This window comes from Helianthus annuus, chromosome 2 (assembly GCF_002127325.2).
Source record: "Helianthus annuus cultivar XRQ/B chromosome 2, HanXRQr2.0-SUNRISE, whole genome shotgun sequence".
NCBI classification, from domain to species: Eukaryota; Viridiplantae; Streptophyta; class Magnoliopsida; order Asterales; family Asteraceae; genus Helianthus; species Helianthus annuus.
In genome coordinates, this window is record NC_035434.2 from 41863355 (window position 1) to 41873038 (window position 9684).

At 38.4% G+C, this 9684-nt stretch overlaps 1 non-coding gene across 1 annotated transcript; it reads right to left on the reverse strand.

The window, feature by feature from the left end:
* Positions 1–588: 588 nt before the first annotated feature.
* LOC118489927 lies at positions 589–695 on the reverse strand. The gene has a single exon (XR_004887939.1). It is a non-coding gene; the product is annotated as a small nucleolar RNA R71 (small nucleolar RNA).
* Between the last annotated feature and the right edge of the window lie 8989 nt (positions 696–9684).

The following is a 9684-nucleotide window of genomic DNA, read 5'->3' on the forward strand; positions in this document are numbered from 1 at the left end:
CGTGTTCACTGAGCATGGGGCCATGGTGAACTTTCTGACCAACATTGTTTTCTGTTTTTATTGCAGGACTTGGAACCCAGGCACCACATCTAAACTTTCTACGTAGTGTATGAGCTCCAGTTCTAGTAGAGACATAAAAGAACCTCTAGAAGAACCCGAACGCTTTCTCAGAAAAAGACTTAAAGCTAAAAACCAAGAGAAAGTTTCGAGGGACTCATTTCCAATGGCGGACCAACGTACCCTCATGGATTACCTACGACCCACCGTAGGTAATCTCGGCGCCGCTATCAATGCCCCAAATGTCGAAGCTAACAACTTCGAACTTCAGCCGCATTTGATACAGATGCTTCAAAACTCCGCAACCTTCCCGGTCCTTACCATCTACATATTACCAATTTCTTAGAAATATGTGATACCTTCCGGATCAATGGAGCATCAAACGACGCCATCCGCCTTCGGATGTTTCCATTTTCGTTAAAGGACCGAGCAAAGGCTTGGCTCAACGCCCTCCCAGTTGGCTCGGTAAACACCTGGGATGAACTAACCCAAAAGTTTCTATATAAATATTTCCCTCCCGCTAAAACGGCTAAATTAATGACTAAAATTCATACATATTCACAAGAGGATGGGGAATCCTTATATGAAACTTGGGAAAGGTTCAAGGAGCTATTGCGAAAGTGTCCACATCACGGTCTTGCGGTATGGAAACAAGTATCCACCTTCTACAATGGGTTGTTGCCACACACAAGACAAACACTTGACTCTAGCTCCGGGGGACTTTTAGGTAATCGCCGCCCACATGAAATATACAATCAAATTGAGGAAATTGCTCAAACCAATTTTCAGTGGCACACTCCCCGAGGCAATAAATCTATTGCCCCGGGCGCCCATAAGGTTGATGAAAGCACTTCTTTACAAGCCCAAATCGAGGCCCTTTCTTCAAAAATCAAAAAGTTAGAAATGACAAAAACGGTCTCGGTTATGGCTTGTGAAGGGTGTGGTGGGCCACATGAAAATTGGAGTTGTATGAAAGAAACAGATGATCAACAAGAGTCGGTAAACTACATTGATAACAGAACTAGGCCATCGGGTCCTCCAACGGGTACCTACAACCAAGGATGGCGTAACCACCCTAACCTTGGTTGGAGAGAACCCGGCAATAGTAGTAACCAACAAAACCTAAACCAACGAACAAACTTTCAACAACCAAGAAACGAGTCACAAAATTTCTCTCAACAAGGTGGACGAGAAAGGCTTGAAGATACTGTATCTCGCCTCATCTCCGATACTGAAAAGAAAAACTCGGATCGATTTCAACAATTGGAATCGAATTTCAGAAATCAACAAGCTAGTATACAAAACATTGAAAAACAAATAAATCAATTAGCTCAAAATTTCTCCAAGAGACCACAAGGCGCGTTACCTAGTAATACCGAAACAAACCCAAAAGCACAAGTCCATCTCATAACATTGAGAAATCGTACCGTGGGTTCCGAAGAGGCTCCGCCACCGCCGACTGAGGGAAGCACAACATCACCCCAACAAGAAAAGGCTTCTTCTCCAATTCAAGAGCCTACAAAAGCTCATCCGGTTCCATACCCCGGTAGGTTAATTCGCCAAAAGACCAATGAGCAATTCGCAAAATTCAAAAATTTACTAAAACAATTGCATGTTAATATTCCATTTATCGAAGTCCTAACTCAAATGCCTAAATACTCAAAATTCATGAGGGACTTCCTCACTCATAAAAGGAAAATCGAATCATTGCAATTAGTTAACTTAGGCGAAGAATGCTCCGCCCTTGTACTCAACAAACTCCCACAAAAGAAGATTGATCCTGGAAGCCTCACGATTCCTTGCTCGATCGGGGAATCCCCCGTTCGTAATGCACTAGCCGACCTTGGGGCTAGCATTAACCTCATGCCTGCATCAATGTTCAAAAGACTTGGCCTAGGAAAAACAAGCCCTACCAAGATGAGTATACAACTTGCCGATAGATCCGTCAAATACCTGCAAGGTGTCGCTGAAAATCTATTGGTCAAAGTCGATAATTTCGTCTACCCGGCCGACTTTGTCATATTAGATATGGAAGAAGACACCAAAGTCCCCCTCATACTAGGGAGGCCATTTCTAGCCACTGCACAAGCAGTGGTAGACATGAATGACGGAACACTTACTTTGAAGTATGGGGATAAGGAAGTGAAGTTTGGGGTTGGGAAGAGAGTAGAGGATGAGGACCCGGTCAACTACATGAAGGTCATTGATTCGAGTTTGGATGATGCTCTCCGACGGTGCAACATGGGAAGCAAAACATCCCGCTCGGATAACATGTGACCTGACTTTGGGTCTAGCCAAGGACCCTTATAAACGTGGCGCACCACGTAGGCATTCCAAGGAACTATCCTTAGTTTAGTTTAGATTAATTTTTAGTTTAATTTTAATTTTCAGGAATAAAACACACTCGGGATGGTGAAGGATAACAAGGGAAACGAGAAACATCACCCCATGCACGAAAACAGAGCTTCCCGACAAAAATTCTTCATTACAGCAAGTTCAGCATGGGCCGTGTCCGCCCGACACGTCCCCGTGCTGCACAATCAGCAGAAAACGCCCAGTTCAGGTAACTGGACACGGGCCGTGTTCACTGAACACACCCCCGTGTCCAGGCTTCTGTTTCTCTTTACTAAATTTTGTTACTGGCACCTGAACACGGGGCCGTGCCCGGTCACCCTAGGGCCGTGTCCAGAGTGCCAGTAACATAAAATTTTGTTTTTTAACACCTTTTGACACATTCAATCAACCTAAAAACTTATTTTTGGGACACATTGAGGACAATGTGTAATTTAAGTGGGGGGGGGGGATGCTAAAACTTTGAATCTTGCAAGTCCTAATTAACAAGCCTTACACAAAACTCTATTGGAACCGCTAATCACCCCAAATTTTTTTCAAAAATTTTCATTTTCTTTTTATATGTCTAATTTAAGTTGGGAATTTCAAGTTCTAACAAGGTTATATTTTTACAAATTTACAACCGATAGCGTCGTGATAAAAAGAACCAACATAAGAAAATTACGAAACGGCATGACAAACTTAGTTAAAATTTGATTATATATACTTGATGACATAAAAACCCATTCCCACAAAAGTGAGTTTTGAGCCTTTATTGAGCATGCAAATACATATCTTTACGCTAAATGCTCATTTTTTGTTCCTTGTGTGAATAGCCGCTTGGTTCTTACGACTCTAGAACTTGCCACGACAATGCATTCCCGGTCCTTACCAACTTAAACCCAAGTAAGTAAATGATGGAGGCATTAGGACTACCCCTTTTTCTTTCTACACCATTATTTTCAATTTTTTTTACCACCTACCCAAAATCCCCCTAGTTAACCCATTTGAGCCTAAACCTTTTCATTTCTTAACCCAAAACAATCACCCTTTTTACCCACCTAACCCTTTTTATTTTAACCCTTTCTTTTAGTAACAAAGCTCGGTTTTTCTTATGACTTAAAAAAATGATGAAACCAAATAAACAAACAAGTTCATCAAAAAAATAACTTTGTTTGAAAGAAATGGTTCATCAAAATAAAATAAAATTGTGAAAAATAAAAAGTCTTTCAAAAACCGATGCTTTTTACGCTTTTTGCCCTTTTACTAACCACTAACCCAACCACCCACCTTTAGCCCAAAGCCTAACCCTTCACCCAAAAAGTCCTCTTGATATTTACAAAGGTATATAGTTAAAAAGGAGGAGGATTGATTGCTTGGCAAGCTTATGGTAGGAGTAAGTTCCATGCCGCTCTCGAGTGATTCACTAAAAATACACCTTCGGCCGAGTGTTGAGTGATCCCCCGTGAGGTATGTGAACTTGTATATAAATGGAATTTTAAAAAGGTATGCTATGCCCTAGTAAGTAATTTATCTTATGAAACGTTTTTAATAAATAATGACGAATAGGATTGTAAATAAATAAAAATAAAACTTGATAAAGAATCTTGGAAATTCCGACACTCTATGACAAGCCCTAAAACCTTCTCTTCTACCCATTCCATTTGGGAGTGAAAAAAGCCACATTATAAAGAGTTTTGCTTGAGGACAAGCAAAGATTCAAGTGTGGGGGTATTTGATGTGCGCAAAATGCAACATATAAATTACATCAATTGTGGCATAAAACTAACCCTTTTAGTACTAATGTTGGAAAAAGTGTGCTTTTGTCTTTTTTATTTTCAGGATAAATGAGCTCAAATAGACAAAAGAAGCAAAAAGACAACTAAATCTAACATAACTACAAGAAAATGAACAAACATGGCATGCCCGACCTCCTGACAGCGTCTTCCCAAGCAAAACAAGAAGACAGAAGACTGAACACACCCCGTGCTCAGTGAGCACGGGGGCGTGCCCAAGTGTCAGCAGAAAAGACAAAGTGGTAGAAGCTTCCATCGCCCACCACGGGGCCGTGCTCAGCGGATACGGGGCCGTGGTCAACTATAAGAATTCGCAGAATCCAGGCAAATCTTGATAGTACAGATATGCTTCTGCACACGGGGTCGTGCTCAGCGGACACGGGGGCGTGGTCAACTAATGCAGACAAACTGCATTTAATGAAGAAAGAGAGGAGGATGGACACGGGGCCGTGTCCAGTTGACATAGGGCCGTGCCCGAGCTTCTGTTCAGCCTATAAATAGGAGTGCTTGGAGCTCTTGCAACTCATCCCTTGGCACACCACCTCTCTCACACTTCACCCACCACCCACCACCATCACAACACCATCATCCACCACCATCATCCATTGTCCATCATAGAGTGTGTGAGTCGTCTCGGGATCCAAGATTGATCGTAAGAGTTCTTGACAATCAAAGGCCATGTTTGCCTAAGTCTCTTACATCACTTGGTGAAGACAAGTGTTTAGTGTAATACTTTTTATTTTAATCTTTTGCACTTTTTAATTGGTTTTGTATTAATGACTTTAATTACTAGTTTCTTACGTTGAAGGTGATTCTTCCTTATCGTTTGTCCGTGGTGTCTTGGCATTATTTTACTGTCTATATAAAATAAAAGATTTTCACCATTCATATCTCCACGGTCTATATGGAGGTATGTTGGCTACCTGGTTGGGGGTTAAGGGAACGGTTTGGTAAGAGTCTTGCCATTGTTCAGTGCATAGATCCTGCAAAGGACCTGGGTCAAATTTAGTAGGACCTCCTTCAATACCCAACGGTATTGGATGGCGGGGGTCCAAACTCTTTGATCCCCTCATAAGTTAAACTACTATTAAAACTTTAACCCGAATACTTAGGACTGTATCCCTGCTGACTCAGACTACTTAGCCAAGGGTAACGTCGCCTTCAAAAGAGGGGCCTACCACATTATGCATTAATAACTTAATTAATTATCTTTCAATAATCCGACCCTTTAGGATTGTATCCTTGCTGACTCAAACTACTGGGTTGAGGGTGACGTCGCCTTCAAAAGAGGGGCCTACTACAATAACTAAGATAATCTCTTAAACAAGTGCAAAAGTGCGAAAATAATCAAAGGTTACACTACACACGAGTTGGATCCAACTGATTCATCTTGTCTATCTGTTTTTACTTTTATTTTATTTTTCACCATTTTAGTTAGTTTTATTGTCCTAGTTTAAAAAAAAAACCTTTTTCTAACATTTTGATTTGATTAGACGTTGAGGATAAACCGGTACTAAAAGCTCTTGTGTCCTTGAATGACCTCGGTATCTTACCAACACTATACTACGTCCACGATGGGTGCACTTGCCCATATGTGTGTTTAGTGTTAGTAAATATCGTGTTTATAAATTTAAAACTTGGCTAAAAAGTGTAAAAAAGGCTTAAAATATACACCTAATATATATAACACTTCACACGCATCAGTAGACTTTGATAAACCATTACATATGAGTTCGAACACTCATTTGATTTACAAGACCTAATTCTATCCAATTCCCCCGGTTATGTACCGTTACTTTAACATAGTTACCCGATGTTAGGACACATTAGGACTCGTTCGAAGCTTTGATATTTCACTTGATTCAAAGATACTTTGTAATCCTAAGTGAGTACATAGTTCCCCTCTTTTATGTTTTGTTAAATGTTTTGGGGTGAGTCATATGTGCTAAACCGATTTTCAAGTTTTCAAAACAGAGACTATGGTTTATATAAAACACAACGATTTCAATAATGTGAACAAACTTGTTGGTGTGTTAATTCATAACATGAATGAAATTCATTAGCTTTGATGAAGCTGACCAGTAGTATGTTATGGTACCATAGGACTGACAATCCCGTTATCGGGCTATCCACTGGATTTGGTGGATAGTTTGGGGATAACAACAGAATCTGTTATTTTAACAAATCATGTGTTGATTTGTTAGTCGAATTAAAGAGGCCTTTTAGGGTCTATTAAAGATACCCCATGGGTGGTATAGTCGAGTCACACAGGTTTGAATGTGTTCATTAAAGAACGACCAAAAGTTTTCCAAATTAAAACACGGACGATTGACGAGTTGTTTATAACACGGACGAATGACGAATGGTTTATAACACGGACGAATGACGATTGGTTTTATAACACGAACAATTGATAACACGGGATTTGAACGATTGGTTTATAATAAGGACAAATGGTTTCTGAACAATGTCATGCAATGATTTCACTTAAAGATATAAACCATACAAAGTGTTCTTTCAAAGACGATTTACTACTCAATTTTTACAAAAACAAATGTTTACGGTCAAGATTCATGGCTACTAGGTTTTGTTTTACTTATATCAACTAGTAGATGTAACACCACGTAAAAACGTGTCCAATTATATAAAGATACGTGTGCGAAACTCTAAATATGAGGAAGTTTGAGTTTAAAGGACTAAAGTTGACAAATGATGAAATTATGTATGCGAAGGGACTAAAAGTGTCAACATGCCAAACTTGTGCTTCTGAATGACCACACACGAAGAATATATTCTTAAACGAGTAATAATTTGGATGTAAGAAGCCGTTTATGAAAATAATCGAAAGATTATAAACTACAGGGGTTAAACGTGTCAACATGTTAATTCTTACCTCTGAGTGACCTTTTAACAAACCCGAGGTTTTAGAATATTCAAATATACTCCCAAGAATAAGTGATACCAGTTTCACGAGTTTTCGAGATTGTTATACAAGTTTTCGAGATTATGGGTTAAAAGTGTCAATGTTAGGAAACTTATGTTACGGTGATCGTTTAACGAAACCAGGCCTAATGAAGTTTGGTTATACTCCCATGAACCTCTGCAAACTAACTACAAGGGCCTTATATGCCAAAAAACGAGGTTATATAAAGTTAGAAGGGACCAGGGACTGAAACTACCAAAAGCTGAAACATTTTAACCTGACAACAAGGTTGTCGCGGGGCGCGTAGACCCCCCCTTATGTCCTACGCGGCCCGCGATAGATGCCCAGTTCTGGAAATTCTTGACAGCTGCTGGTTGCAGCCTGTTCCACCGCCTTAAAGCCTCCAAATTCGATAACAGGAGCATGTTAACGGTTTTAGAATACTACTAGGACACCTAGGGTGATCCTAAACACTCCCATTACACCTGCATTGATCTGAATTCATGGATTTCACCTATAAATAGGCCTCCATGTTGAACATTTTATTTGCTCACTTCACTTAAATCTTCCTACTCTCTCATCTGGAGTTTCCTAGCCATAAAGGGAGCTTACTCTTGTAGAAAAGATATCTAGGACCCTTTGTAAGTGTCTTAGCCCTTTCTTTAGTTCAGTTTTATAGTTTAAAAACCGAAAAAGTCAAAGTTATCGTAAATTAGCTTTGACCTTCGGTTTAAACTCAAATGGTCCAGCCACTGTCCGAGATGAATGTGGTTATGTGACCATAATTAGGTAGGTGATTAACCCTTAAAAGGGCACTTCCTAATATTTCGTTTGCTTAGTTAATTGTCAGGTCAAACTACTTAGTTAAAAAGTCAAACTGGACAGAATTGTTAATAATAATTAAAACTAATAATACAGAGGTTATAAATTATATTTTAACACTCTAATAACTTAGTAATCATTATTAGAACATGTTCAAACAGGTTCAACCCGACAATTCTGAGTTTAAGGTCGGTTCTCAACCGAAAGTCGCAAAAGCTTGACTTTTGCTTTGACTTTCAGTTCTAACCCGATTGAGCTTAATTCTTCCATGTTTTAAGCTTCCATTAGGACCACATTATGTTGTAGTAAAACCCTCTGGAGTTTTACTACCTGGTCATTTATACTTTGAATTATATGCTCATGTCCGTTATTATGCTTATAAATGCCCATTTTGCCCTTTTGACATATAAATGAGAATTTCGAAAATGTGAGAGGACCAAAACCTTCATTACTGATATATAAGTATGTCCCGAAATTTTGGCATCAGATTCTGGTTTCAAACAGAAGTTATGCTCGATATCGTAAATTGAACGTTTTTATTAATTAAATTACGCTATCTTGCATAAGGCATGTTTAAACTTGGATTTTGACCCAAAACTCATTACCTACTGTTAATATATTATTTTTTAGGATTTTTATGATTTTTGGCCAGATTATAAACTGAGCATATCATTGAGTTCTTGTATAATTCGGTAAATGACGATAATACCTTTTTCATGCATAAAACGAGATTAACATAGGATTTGAATGCCAAACCTTTTCCTACTGATATTATCGTCAGTTAGTGACTTTTACGCTAATTAGGTGCATAGTATGGTTTAAAACCATATTTAACACCTAAGACTTGTTACCTACTGAATTTTTAAATAAACTTTAATATTATTACAGTAAGTATAAGTCATAAAATCAGACTTCCAAAAATGTCCTTAAAAGCATATGTGAAATGACCAAAATACCCTTTCGGGGCATAGTTTGGCCATAAATGGTAAACCTCACGTATGTATGATATCTTATTGATGTAATGTGATAAAATAAATATTTTTACTGAATTTTTTAGACCAGAACCTCAGTTTATTATAACATCTCTTTTATAAACATTAAAATGACCAAAATGCCCTCACGGGACTTGAATTGGTTTTAAATACTTTTTGGGCATATATGTTAACATCCTACTGATGTATTAACATATCCTAAGCATAATAACATTTGAGACCTGTATATAATTCATTTGGTTACCCGTTATGCAATTATGCGTTCGGATCAGTTTATGTAACTAGTTTACATAAAATAGCCCAAACGTGTTTAATCTTATTATTAAATCTTCAAATTCCAGAATGTGTTTAGTTTACCCATATTATACAAGCATCCAAACTTGTCGGGTCTAAATAACATTCTATTCCGGTCTCCTCTTAATCTAGCGTTTAGAACCGTAAAGTATCTTTCAAGCGAACCGGTCTAAGTCTTTGACTTAAATATAGACCTGTTAGTATCCTAATAGATTAATAAACCTTCTATACAGATTGAGTAGCTTCGGTAGAAGGTATTTTCATAAGGCTTTAGGATTATACAGCTGAGTTACATCCTTACATATCTTGCTCAGGTAAATACTTTTAACTTATTTTCCTTACACGGGCTTGGGATACGGTATTATAATAATACCGCTTGGTCGGGTATGAAATCATTTAATCGGATAGTGATTAATAAATTTACATAACCCGTTTTAATATGTTTTGTTTGATAACATAAGCATTGGGG